General features: G+C 40.0%; 1 protein-coding gene across 1 annotated transcript in view; it reads left to right on the top strand.

Annotated features, from left to right (window-relative positions):
- The window catches only part of LOC134217364 (tubulin alpha-1A chain-like), a 28,042-nt gene that overhangs the window by 11,257 nt on the left and 2,836 nt on the right, over nucleotides 1-13,949 (top strand). The window lies entirely within an intron of this gene.

Raw genomic sequence — 13,949 nt, 5'->3', positions numbered from 1 at the left:
CGGACAGCGACGACAGCGACAAACTTTATCTTGTAACTAAAACATCTTTTGATTTAATCAGGGGGAGAAGGCGGAGCACTGAATCCCTACCCCAACATGTGCGACATCTGGATTTGGTTCTAAACTATAGATAGTGGAATATATAGATGAGCGAAGATAAATCCTCTGTCTCCAAACGAATTGTCAAACGTGTCTCCAAACGAGCATGACGTCACGATTTCAATGGAAACGTTAAGGGCTGTGACGTCATATGCGCGTGTGCACGGGCAAAAAAATCGACTCAGCCATGCTTTCGCTCATCTATAGATTCTACTATCTATATTCTAAACTATAAACAACAGTGTTAATTCTCTACCACCTTTTTGTTATGACGAGGCAATTTTTATGCACATTTTTGCTTTCGATATTTTATCATGCAGCAATATAACGATGTGGGATGCTTGAGATACCTGCTTGATTATAGGGACTAATCGAATATAAAAATGTTCACATTAACGATTGCGCCCTATAGATAGTAGAATCTATAGATGAGCGAAACCATGGCTGAGTCGATTTTTTTGCCCGTGCACACGCGCATATGACGTCACAGCCCTTAACGTTTCCATTGAAATCGTGACGTCATGCTCGTTTGGAGACACGTTTGACAGTTCGTTTGGAGACAGAGGATTTATCTTCGCTCATCTATATATTCCACTATCTATATTGCGCCCTAACACCGGTTCTAAGCTTCGATGCAGAGTACACGAGCTTTGTTCGCCAGTGCCAGGCGTATGACAGGCCCTTGGATTTAATAGTTTAATAGGAAAGCACTCGAAAGTTTGACAAATGGAAACATTTGTTTTTTCTCTCCACCGTTTTTGCTTTTCTCGTATTCAAAGCAAACGATACGAACTTTTTCAGAAGAAGTATGTGTATGTGCATGTGTGCACATCTTATCCTGAACCGATTATTTAAACGGCGAATCCTGTCCCATTGTTTCACATTAAAAATCAGCCCGAACTCACTATGGGCTCAAAAGTTATGGCCAAAATACAAATTTTTATACTATGCCTGAAACTCGATTTGTGCAATTGCACAACCTCATCACATTTTCCGGGCACTTAACCTCATCCGATTTGCTTGCAACAAATTGCATCCGGCACCAATTATAACAAATGTGAATTTTCAATTCAATCTATCTTTATTTAAGAGATCTTCGACCCTAGGCCGGTTCATCTGGTATAAATAAATGTGAAAAATAAGTCTTATTCACCAATTGTTATTTTAGACTTTTCATATACGTTTATCAACTATTTTGAACGAGCGAGAAAGGCATCATCACCGCTAGGTGGATTAATCAGGGTTTTTACTTAAAAAACACGTACAAAATTCTCACTCATTTTCAGGTTATTATCCTTAATCGATGTGCTCCCAAGAAGTTGCATTCGACGCGGAATCCTGCTCCATTGTTTCGTATTGAAAATTGGCCGAATCGGACTATGGGATTTATGGCGGAGTTATGGCTAAAATACATTTTTATATAAAAATTCTCACTCACTTTTTAGGCACTTACTCTTAACTGATTTACTCGCAACAAGTTTCATTCGACGTAGAATATTGTCCAATTGTTTCGTAGGGGCTGTCCATAAACCACGTAGACTCTTGAGGGGGGGAGGGGTTTCGAAAAAGTCTACAATAGTCTACGAAGGAGGACGGGGGGTATACCGAAAGTCTACGCAGACTTTTTGGTTTTATGTTTTTTTAAAGCGATTTATACAGTAGCTGCGTGCAAAGGTCACTTGTTTGATCTTGTGCAATTGCACAACCTCATCACATTTTCCGGGCACTTGCCCTCATACGATTTGCTTGCAACAAAATTGCATCCGGCACCACTTATAACAAATGTGAATTTTCAATTCAATCTACCTTTATTTAAGAGATCTTCGACCCTAGGCCGGTTCATCTGGTATAAATAAATGTGAAAAATAAGTCTTATTCACCAATTGTTATTTTAGATTTTTCTAATATGTTTGTCAACCCTTTTGAACGAGCGAGAAAGGCATCATCACCGCTAGGTGGATTAATCAGGGTTTTTTACATAAGAAACACGTACAAAATTCTCATTCATTTTTCAGGCACTTATCTTTAACGGATTTTCTCACAATAAGTTGCATTCGACGCGGAATCTTGTCCCATTGTTTCGTATTGAAAATTGGCGGAATCGGACTATGGGATTCGGAGTTATGGCCAAAATATATTTTTTATATAAAAAATTCTCACTCACTTTTTAGGCATTTACTCTTAGCTGATTTACTCGCAACAAGTTTCATTCGACGTAGAATATTGTCCAATTGTTTCGTAGGGGCTGTCCATAAACCACGTAGACTCTTGAGGGGGGGAGGGGTTTCGAAAAAGTCTACAATAGTCTACGAAGGGGGACGGGGGGTATACCGAAAGTCTACGCAGACTTTTTGGTTTTATGTTTTTTTAAAGCGATTTATACAGTAGCTGCGTGCAAAGGTCACTTGTTTGATTTTTTTTAGGATGTTTCGCTTTTTTTCAAGATTTTACCGAAATAATCTCTTGTATTTCTCCTTAAAAATTTAATGAATTTCACTAAAGTAAAAGTCTGAGGTACGGTTTAAAACTATCATGGATTTCACCCGGAAAATCTTCTGTGATGAGCAGGAAAATTCTGCAAAATATTCCCAAACCACTTTCGATTTTTTTTTCAATATCTTCACTTGGATTTTACTGCAGATTCTACTAGAATTTCGTTTAATTTTCGGCAGGAACTTCTTTGCAAACTATGGAAATTATGTCGTACTTCAACGGATTTTTTTTTTTAATTTACAAAGGAAGCATTTTGGAATATCCAAGAAAAAATCTTTGGAATGCCCAAAAGATATTCTTAGGAACTTGTAAAGGGAATTCTACGAAATTTCCGCGAGAAACCCTTCAGAATATTCACTAGAGATTTTCTGGAAAGTGCCCGAAATTTTTTGCTTAATTTCGGAAATTCTTTGGAATTTTCATGAGGAATTCTTTGCAAATATAAGAAAAAATATTTTAAATGCCCGTGGAAAATTCTCCTTCGTAAATTTCTTCGGCAGTTCTAATGCAAATTCTTTGGAATTATCGATGGAAAATTTTGGGAATTTCTAAATAAATTGTTGAAAACTTCCACGAGAAATTATTTGAATTTCTCACCAAAAACAGTTCGAGTTTCCACTAATAAAATATTTACAATTACAATTACAATTAAAATTTATTCGAATTTTTACGAGTAGTTCACAAAAAGTTCAACTAAAAATTCTTCATAATTTCCACCGAAAATTATTTAGAAAATATTTTTTGGAATGAACATAATATTTATTTAAATTTCCTGAAGAAATTGCTCCAAATATGCAAGAGAAATTAAAAAATATCGTAGGAAACCATTCTAAATTTCCACGGGAAATATTTCGGAATGTCCGTTTAAACTTAAATTACCTCGGGAAATAATTCTAAATTTTCACGGAAAATTACTAGGTTTTTAACGGGAAACTTTTAGAATTTAGAAGAAAAATCTTGGGAATTCAACAGATGCTTATTCAGCGGGATATTGCATGGAATTTAAAAAAAAAAGCATCGGAATTATCACGGAGAGTTCTTGGAGTATTTCAAGGTTATCAATTGGGAAATTCTACGAAATTTCCACGCAAAATTTATTGGAATGTAGACTTGACATTCTCAAAATTTCAACTCGAAATTTTTCTAAATTCTGAAAATTCACGATTTTTACAATTATGAACCGGCGTTGAGAATTATAGGTCAGATGCGTGACAGATTTTATCAGTGGCGAGCCGATGCAAAAATGTGGACGATGGTGCACCATGGTGCACACCTCTAGGAGGAATTGAATTCAACAGTATTTAAATTAATTGGCTTTGAGATTTGATTTCAGGAGTTATGGACAGAGGATTAAATTTGATTTCGTTTCAATTTGATTTTTGTTTTGTTGGATTTTGTTCAGCTTGATTTTGCTAAGTTTGAAATTCGAATTATGTTGTAATGTTTACATGGAAATGGAATTGAATAGCTGAATTGCTTAAAACGTGGTTGATTTCCATATATTTCCAATCACATATGGTGTTTTGTAAAATTTGGTAAAGTCTACGTAAACATCATGGGGGGGGGAGTGGGAGGGGTTTTGAAAAAGTCTACGAAAGTCTACTGTGGGTTTCGAAGCTATGGCCAAAATACATTTTTCAAAATCTCACTCATTTTAGTCACATATGTACCCTCAGCCGATTTCTAGACCAACATTTGAAAAGGGCGTAACAGCCAAAATTTATTCTTTCTGATTCTTTGTCTACATATATAGCTATATATGTAGGCAAAGAACCAGAAGGAATACATTTTGGCTGTTACGCCCTTTTCAAAAGTTGGTCTAGATTTGCTCGCAAGAAGTTGCATTCGATGCAGAATCCGATCTCATTGTTTCCTGTTGAAAATTATCCGGATCGGACTATGGGCTCAGAAGTTATGGCCAAAATACTTTTTTTTTCGTCAAAAGTGCGTAGAAATTAATCACTCGAAAAAAATGAGAAAGGCACCATCACCGCTAGGTGGATTAATCTGGGTTTTTTTTTTTAATTTGAAATTTAGAAATATCGTTGGAAACCATTCTAAAATTCCACGGTAAATATTTTGGAATGTCCGTTTAAACTTAACGCAAAGTAATTTTAAATTTTCACGAAAAATTACTCGGAATTTTAACGGGAAAACTTTTGGAATTTAGTTAGTTTTCTACAAATTAGGAAAAAAAGGAGGTATTTTTGGCCCAAATTATGAATCCTGCAAAAAATGGTGGTATTCATCATAAAAACACAGATAGATTATAAAAATATTGTTTCTGTGGCTTCAATGGGATATGGGACTAATTTTCGGCATAGTATCGATTTTTGTCATATTCTACAAAACCAACGGAATTTGGTCACTTTTTGGCTTGCAATAAGCCTGGTTAAAATACTAATGGTCATATGAAGGTTTTAACAGTATATTTAAGTCACAGACAAATTGACGCAATACGTTTCCTAAAATAATCAAAAAAGCACTATTATCTTCTGGTGTAAGTGTATCGCGGTACTGAACTTCCCATTATTATTGAGTAACTGAGATGAAATTTGAAAAAAAAAAATTACCAGAAAATCTGATTAATCCCCTAGTGCAGCGGTTCTTAACCTTTTTCTTAAGAGGTACCCATTCGCACTTTTGCTTCAATTTTTACTGTAAATGAAAATAATTGTAACTCATAAGATACATGAAAATGGAACTGAAAATTATCGGGATATATGACTCCATAAAGTTGGCTGAAATTATCATTATTCCGAGATCTTGGAAAGAAGCTTTCGAGCCTCATGAAAGGCGGTTTCGAGTCACTTCTTCTAAGCATCTTGAAAGGACGCCTCTGAGCCTCTTGAACATTGGTTTTCAAGCCTCCAGAAAGATTAATTCCGAGACCCTTGAAGATGTAATAATTACTATTTTCAGTACGGGGTATTCGGGATGGAAATCTTAACACGTTATGTTCGGTCTTCAGTTATACAACGAATGAATCTTTATTCCACCTATGTCTCTGTACAATTCTTAATCTCAATATCGCCTATCTCTATTCTATTTTTCTCTATTGCTCATATCTCAAGTTCGAAAGGGGATTGATTGTTACGTCTACTTTCATTAGACCTCTGCAGAAGAGAGGCTTCCGGGCTTCCTGAAAGGAGGCTTCTGAGCGGCTTGAAAAAATGGCTTCCGGGCATCTTAAAAGGAGGCTTCCTAGCCTCTTAAAAGGAGGCTTCCGAGCCTCTTAAAAGGATGCTTCCGAGCTTCTTGAAAGGAGGCTTCCGAGCCTTTTGAAAGGAGGCTTCCGAGCCTCTTGAAAGGAGGCCTCCGAGCCTCTTGAAAGGAAGCTTCTGAGCCTCTTGAAAGGAGGCTTCGGATCCTCTTGGAAGGAGCCGTCTGAGCCTCTTGAAAGGGGGCTTCCGAGTCTCTTGAAATAAGGCTTTCGAGCCTCTTGAAAGGAGGCTTCTGAGCCTCTTGAAAGGAGGCTTCTGAGCCTCTTGAAAGGAGGCTTCTGAGCCTCTTGAAAGGAGGCTTCCGAGCCTCTTGAAAGGAGACTTCCGAGCCTCTTGAAAGGAGGCTTCCGAGCCTCTTGAAAGGAGGCTTCCGAGCCTCTTGAAAGGAGGCTTCCGGGCCTCTTGAAAGCAGGCTTCCTGGCCTCTTGAAAGCAGGCTTCCGGTCCTCTTGAAAGAAGGCTTCCGGGCCTCTTGAAAGGAGGCTTCCGAACCTTTTGAAAGGAAGTTTCCAAGCCTCTTGAAAGTAGTCTGATGATCATCTTGAAAAAGTCCTCTGATCCTCTTGAAAGGAGTCCCCCGAGCTTCTTAGAAGCAGACTTTCGAGAAACGTAGAAGGATGCTTCCAATCCTCTAGCAACTGAGCTTTTCGAGAAAAAAAAGCCTTCATGTCTTTTTTTTATGGAGGCTTCCAAACGTGTAGACTCTAAATTTTAGATCAGAAACATAGTCTTAACATATCATTCAACACTTTGTTGCAATCAGTTAGATTGCATAGAAGTTTTTAAAATTTGTTCTTTTTTCGTTCTATCCTTTTGATCTTTTGTTCCACAGCCCTTCATCTACTGTGCTGGTTGTGGAGGGAAGCATTCAATAGCCTTTGAGTTAGTGATCGCCATGCATATCATGTAGAAGATTTCGAGGTGAACTGGCCTAGGGCCGAAAACCTCATTAATAAAGACAATAATAGTAATGTAGAAGACAAAATTATGAAATAAAAACAAATTACATATGTCAAAACTGTATCAATAAGTTTTGATTTAAATTGATTAAAATCCGCCATTATGCATTTTTGTCCGAGGTACCCCCTGGGCCTGGTGAAGGTACCCCCAGGGGTACATGTACCCCAGGTTGAGAACCGCTGCTCTAGAGGTAATGTTGTCTTTCTCGTTCATTATAAGAAAATGTATTTTCGTCAACCAACCCATTTTTGATAGGGAACAATGGAACAACATTCTCTGACTCGCAACAGTAAATCGGTTTAGGGTAAGTGCCTCAAAAGAGTTAAGATTATTTTTGCTCACACACATACAGACATTCACACACACACTTACACAGACATCACCTCAATTCATCGAACTGAGTCGATCGGTATACGACACTATAGGTGTTCGAGCTTTCTTTTAAATGTTTTTGGAGCGATAATATAGTTTCTACGTATACTTTGTATACGAAAAAGGCAAAAATAGGCAGTTTTTCAAATTCATGTATCTTGCAAAATGGTGAATTTGGGCAGAATTTTATTCATGGTCCTCAAAGCTTAAGAGTTCGACAGTGTAGTGCATGATGTTTTACTGCGGGGTACCAAACTGTTTTGTTCGTTAAATATTGCTTAAAATAGCCGACTCGACTGCTGATGCCGAGGAGCCGAGGAGCCCACTTCCGCCACCTATGGGTAGTAGAGTGGGGCGCGGTTGTATGGAAAAACGCAAACTTCGTCCGATCAAGTGAGATCAAGGTTTTTCTGAATCGTTTTGGGGTCCCAATCAACTGTGCAAAATATGGGCTCGATTGGTTGCAACCTCGCATGCCGCATCGCGTTTTAAATTTACATGGAGATTAGTATGGGAAAACGTACTTTTTTACAATCTTGCTCTTAGCGGCTTCAATTTATCATCAATCACGTGACTCAATACGTTAGCATCTAGTCTGGAAGATGCTGAAAGACTTTGCCGAAGAAGGTACGTAGCTGGAAGGTCTACAAAAAATGTTATTTCGTTTCGAAAATTGATTGGGTAAACCATATGCAAGAAATCAATGTTTCTGCCAGCACTACCGGACAACCTATGGTTCTCGAAGGACAAAACCCATCTTCCTTCTCGTCGGATTTTTTTCTTTGTGAAATGAATCCGGATAGCTCCCATTAGCTCTAAAGCCCTATAATATCAATTATTTTGAATTAACACTCAATTAAATTATTGGTCTACGTAGTACGGCAGTGCTGGCAGAATAAACGATTTTTTGCATATAGTTTGAACACTCAATGTTCTAAGCGTTATAACTTTTTTCGTGGACGTTCCAGCAACGTGCCTTCTTCAGCAAAGTTCTTCGGCATCCTTTGGGTTATACTTTAACGCAATGTGCCACTTGGTTTACGATGAACTGAAGCCTTTAGTAGTAGAAATGCAAAAATGTACGTTCTCTCATACTAATTTCCATACAAACTTCAAACGCGATGCGGAAAGCGAGGAAGCAACCAATCGGTTCCAAATTCTGCACAGTTGTTCAGGACCCAGAATGGCTTCGAAAAACCATTGATTTGAAAAAATGACCATGACGCCCCACTCTATTGGGTAGTGATCCGAGCTGAGCTACTGGTAGATGACTTGTTGCGTGGTGTTGAACGACCACAGGTCGATTGTTGCATGGACTCCGGACTGACAAGTGGGGGAATCCGGGTTCAGGATCGTGTAGTGACCTTCCTACATATCGTTGTACCAGATGTTGCCATTTCTATTGCCGCGACTGTTGCCCTAGGATTGATGTTTGGCGTTCGCTGGCAAAGCAGATATACTGAACTTGACTCCGCGTTAGCTGATGGATGTCCCACCGAAGGGATCCATCGCCGGCTCTGGCTTGAGTTGGACAGTACGCCGCGATGAGCGTGATTGTGCCGAGAGAAGTGGCAACTTCGACACCGATGGCTTCGATGCCATCCGTACCACCATGTACCAGTGAGGCTGTAAGTTCGGTTGTTCTGCCTACATGGATGCATGCGATCCCCCTGAAATCATCTCAGGGGCATTACTGGATTCCCCAATCGAGAGAAGTTTATGTTGGTAAGGGGTTCCTTTCGCTGATTTCCACGTTTCTATAATGCAAGAAACAAACTTAGAATTTCAGTAGGTCCAAAACCGACACTGAATCCATATTTCTCCGAATCTTTTCACTGGAAAAAGGCAAGACTTGGTTTGGTATCTGCACAACCAATATTCCGGTTCAGCCTAGAACGTTGGCATTGAGCTCACACGTGGACAGTTCTAGTGCACTTAAATTCGCTTCCGGGATACGGCGAATAGGGCTGTCCAATTTCTTGATTCACTTGGTCTCGTTCATATAAAAAAAAATTGGAAGAGAACGGGTATTTTTCCATTCAAAACGATGACAGTTACGCGTTTCTTCCGTATTGAGTGGTGTGCCCTTGAAAATACGAGTAGATTTAAATTTAGATTCCAGGAGACTTTTAATAAAATTGTTCAGTTTGACGCGCGGTCTAGCTATTCGTCTACTTAGGCGAAGTAGCCACTAACGAACGAACTGATCTCGCTCCCTTCTATCAGAGCTCCTTCTCGCGAGGTGTCTCCCCATCCGGCAATAAGGGGATTTATATTTAGAACTTTATGGGACATTGTAAAAAAGGACAAACTTTCCTCTTCCGATTTGCACGTTTGCGTCTCCGATGACAATCTTTACATTGTGTTTACGCCCTCCGAAGGCTAAGAGCTCAACACATTCAAACTTATCACGTTCCAAGATCCGACTTTCCAATCGTTGTTGTTCATTCGTTTCCGGGTCTGATCCCGTTCACTTCATCCCTTTACTATACCTGGTACATAACTGTAGAAACTTCGGTACACTACTTTACCAATGTTACGGTAGCAGATTTGCACTACCGGAGAAGAGAAATCTCCTTTCCATGTCAACATACGACAATAGTTCTAACAGAGTTTTTTTGCTCGTAATCCTGCCAGCACCATGGGCGGTAAGGATAGGAGTTTATGGGTAAAAGGCTATGGACCTGGAAATGGTTACGAGTTTCTCTAGACCAGGAGTTCTCAACCTGGGGTACATGTACCCCTGGGGGTACCTTCCCTGGGCCCAGGGGGTACTTCGGACAAAAATGCATAATGGCGGATATATTACAATTTTTTTTGATAAAAATATGAAATATGTATATTTTTTTTATTTCAGAACTTTGTCTTGTACATAACATGCATGGCGATCAGTAACTCAGATACTAATGAATCCTGCCCTTTAGAACCAGCATAGTGGATGAAGCGCTGTGGGACAAAAGATCAAAAGAACAGGACGACGAATTAACAAATTTCAAAAATCTCCTATTTAATCTACTTGATTGTAACAAAATGTTTAATGATATGTTAAGAATATCCTTCTGAACTAAAATTTAGAATCTACACGTTCGAAAGCCTCCATTTGAGAGACAAGAAGGTTTTTTTTAAAGCTCAGTTGCTTTGTTGCAAGAGGATTGGAAGTATCTTTCTACACTTCTCAAAATCCTTCTTCTAAGCACCTCGGAGTACTCTTTTCAAGACGATTGGAAGTTTCCTTTCAAAATGTTCGGAAACTTACATTCAAGAGGATCAGAGACCTCTTTTCAAGTGGCCCGTAAGATGCCTTCCAAGAGGCCCAAAGGACCCTTTTAAGGAAGAGGAGCAAGAGGCTCGGAAGCCTCCTTCCAAGATGCTTAAAATCCTCCTTTGAAAAGGCCTGGAAGCCTCCTTTCAAGAGGCCCGGAAGCCTCCTTTCAAGAGGCCCGGAAGCCTCCTTTCAAGAGGCCCGGAAGCCTCCTTTCAAGAGGCCCGGAAGCCTCCTTTCAAGAGGCCCGGAAGCCTCCTTTCAAGAGGCCCTGAAGCCTCCTTTCAAGAGGCCCGGAAGCCTCCTTTCAAGAGGCCCGGAAGCCTCCTTTCAAGAGGCCCGGAAGCCTCCTTTCAAGAGGCCCGAAAGCCTCCTTTCAAGAGGCCCGGAAGCCTCCTTTCAAGAGGCCCGGAAGCCTCCTTTCAAGAGGCCCGGAAGCCTCCTTTCAAGAGGCCCGGAAGCCTCCTTTCAAGAGGCCCGGAAGCCTCCTTTCAAGAGGCCCGGAAGCCTCCTTTCAAGAGGCCCGGAAGCCTCCTTTCAAGAGGCCCGGAAGCCTCCTTTCAAGAGGCCCGGAAGCCTCCTTTCAAGAGGCCCGGAAGCCTCCTTTCAAGAGGCCCGGAAGCCTCCTTTCAAGAGGCCCGGTAGCCTCCTTTCAAGAGGCCCAGTAGCCTCCTTTCAAGAGGCCCAGTAGCCTCCTTTCAAGAGGCCCGGTAGCCTCCTTTCAAGAGGCCCGGAAGCCTCCTTTCAAGAGGCCCGGAAGCCTCCTTTCAAGAGGGCAGGAAGCCTCCTTTCAAGAGGCAAAAAGGCCTCCTCCTTTCAAGAGGCCCGGAAGCCTCCTTTCAAGAGGCCCGGAAGCCTCCTTTCAAGAGGCCCGGAAGCCTCCTTTCAAGAGGCCCGGAAGCCTCCTTTCAAGAGGCCCGGAAGCCTCCTTTCAAGAGGCCCGGAAGCCTCCTTTCAAGAGGCCCGGAAGCTTCCTTTCAAGAGACCCGGAAGCCTCCTTTCAAGAGGCCCGGGAGCCTCCTTCAAGAGGCCCGGAAGCCTCTTTTAACCTTTTGTCTGTGCTCTGGGGTCAATATGACCCCAGGCCACTTTGAGTGGCTGCCATTTTTTTAGTTTTCAATCGATTCTCCTAATTTTTGGTAGTTTGGTAAAACTCGCCGAGATCTGTCTCCTAGGTGAAAATTCGCTTGAAAAATCTTGAAAATATGCGCTACAGTGTACTTTTTTCAAAAAACTTACGTTGTCTGTGCTCTGGGGTCAAATTGACCCCAAATTGAAATTGCTATAACTTTTTTAATGTTTGGCCAATTTTGGATTTTTGGAGCTGTTTCGAAAGAAAATTTAATCATCTTTCAGGTCGTTACCAAAGATTGACTATAGGTGGGCGGGTACATCACGGGGAGGGGTTTTCGTAAAAAAGGGTACAAAGACAGTGATTTTTTTACTTATATCTGAAAATCCTACCCATTTTGAACTGCACCTTTTCAAAAAGGTTATGCAGATAGGCGTGTGCTTTGACATGAGGCATTGATTAATTTAGGGCTTGGTCGCTAGGTGGCGGTATATTTGAATTCATTAATTTAGACTACTCCAGTAATTCCGATATATGGAATTTTCCTCATTGTAAGTATTCTTGTCGCACAAATTTGAAATTTGTAAAGATGACATCTTTAACAAAGTTCGTCTGGTGGGAATGGACTGTCATGTGACGGAATAAATAATTAGGAAATTTACAAATAGGCGGCGCTAGCGTACTTGCAATATTCTTGCATATATGAAATATTGCTTTAGCTTGAGATCCCTCATACCTACACCCAAGTTGTATTCGGCAACATTGCTCAGGATATCTAGCACTACAAAGCGGTGCTCAATATAATAAGCACTTCTTCCAAATTTTAAATTTGTGCGATAAGAATATTTGCACTGATTCTATATATCGGAATATCTTAAGTAGTCTAAAATAATGAATTCAAATATACCACCACCTGGCGGCCGAGTTCTAAACTTATCAACGCCTCATGCCAAAGCACATGCCTTCCTGCATAAACTTTTTAAAAAAAGGAGCAAAATGGGTAGGATTTTCGGATATAAGTGAAATAATCATGAAAAATCACTGTTTTTGTACCCTCGTTCTCTAAAACCCCTCCCCGCGATGTACCCGCCCACCTTCAGTCAATCTTTGATAACGACCTGAAAGATGATTAAATTATCTTTCGAAACAGCCCCAAAAATCCAGCAATTTCAATTTGGGGTCAATTTGACCCCAGAGCACAGACAACGTAAGTTTTTTTGAGCACAGACAGAAGGTTAAAAAGAACCGGAAGCATCCTTTTCAGAGGCCCAGAAACCTTTTTTGGAGATGTTCGGATGTCCATTTTTAAGGGGTTTGGAGTTCATCTTTCTAGGAGCTTGGACCTTTCAAGAGGACCGGAAGCATCCTTTTCAGAGGCCCAGAAGCCTTCTCTGGAAATGCTCGGATGTCCAATTTTAAGGGGCTTGGAATTCATCTTTCTAGGAGCTTGAAAGCATACGTTCAAGGCGCTTAGAGGTACCATTAGAAACCTCCTTTTAAGTAACTTGAAAGCCACCTTTTCAAAAAGCTCGGGAGCCTCTCTTTAAGAGCTCTTAATAAAATTTCAGCCAACTTTTTGGAGAGTCATATATTCCGTTAATTTTCACTTCGATTTATCATATATCTTATGAGTTACACTTATTTTCATTTACAGCAAAAAAATAGGGGGTAGGTACCTCAATTAATTCAATAGTGCGAAGGGGTACCTCTAAAGAAAAAGGTTGAGAACCGCTGCTCTAGACTATTTCATATATCTCAAAGGCCAAGAAATTTCCGAATGCTAATAAATATTTTTTCTAGCCCGGTGACGAATTCACTTAGTAGATGTACCTTTTCTCAAATTCTAATTGAAACAGAATTTCTACCAAGGAATCCTGTAACTTTTTTTTCGTGAATTCTTGAATAAATTCACCTGAAATTCGTTTAACAGTTTTTTTTTCGTTGAAGTTGTTTAGTAAAAGTTTGACATCGATTTGACAGTAGTCGAACTTTTTGTTAATAACTAATGGACAATGGGAATTCCAAGATTGATTCACTTCTGATTTTTTTTTATGAGTTCCCACTAGCCTTCATTGCTAATTATGTCATTGTCTCTTGGTCCACTTGAACGTTCACAGCTATTCAAATATCACCTAATTAGTTTATGTAATTTTTCATTTAATCCGAAGACTATATAATCGCGTATTCTGAGAAAAAAATATTATCGTGTCAATGAAAAAAGATTTCTGGGAGCTTGGAGGATTAAGTTCTTTGTATATCTGGGTGGTAGCAGGATCTCTAGCAGTGCGTGACAATTTTTAGAAGTCCTCAAACACCAGTTAATTATCATAAGATCACAAGAAGTATATCTGAGCCAATTGAGGGTCCTCCACGATTGTAATAATACATACATGAAAATCCGTACAAACTGCTACCTCCATTAACGTTACGATTACCAGATTAGCAGTCTAATACTTACACTCAATAAC

The sequence above is a fragment of the Armigeres subalbatus genome, chromosome 2 (genome assembly GCF_024139115.2).
Source record: "Armigeres subalbatus isolate Guangzhou_Male chromosome 2, GZ_Asu_2, whole genome shotgun sequence".
In the NCBI taxonomy this organism is placed as follows: domain Eukaryota; kingdom Metazoa; phylum Arthropoda; class Insecta; order Diptera; family Culicidae; genus Armigeres; species Armigeres subalbatus.
This window is presented reverse-complemented; position numbering and strand designations above follow the sequence as displayed.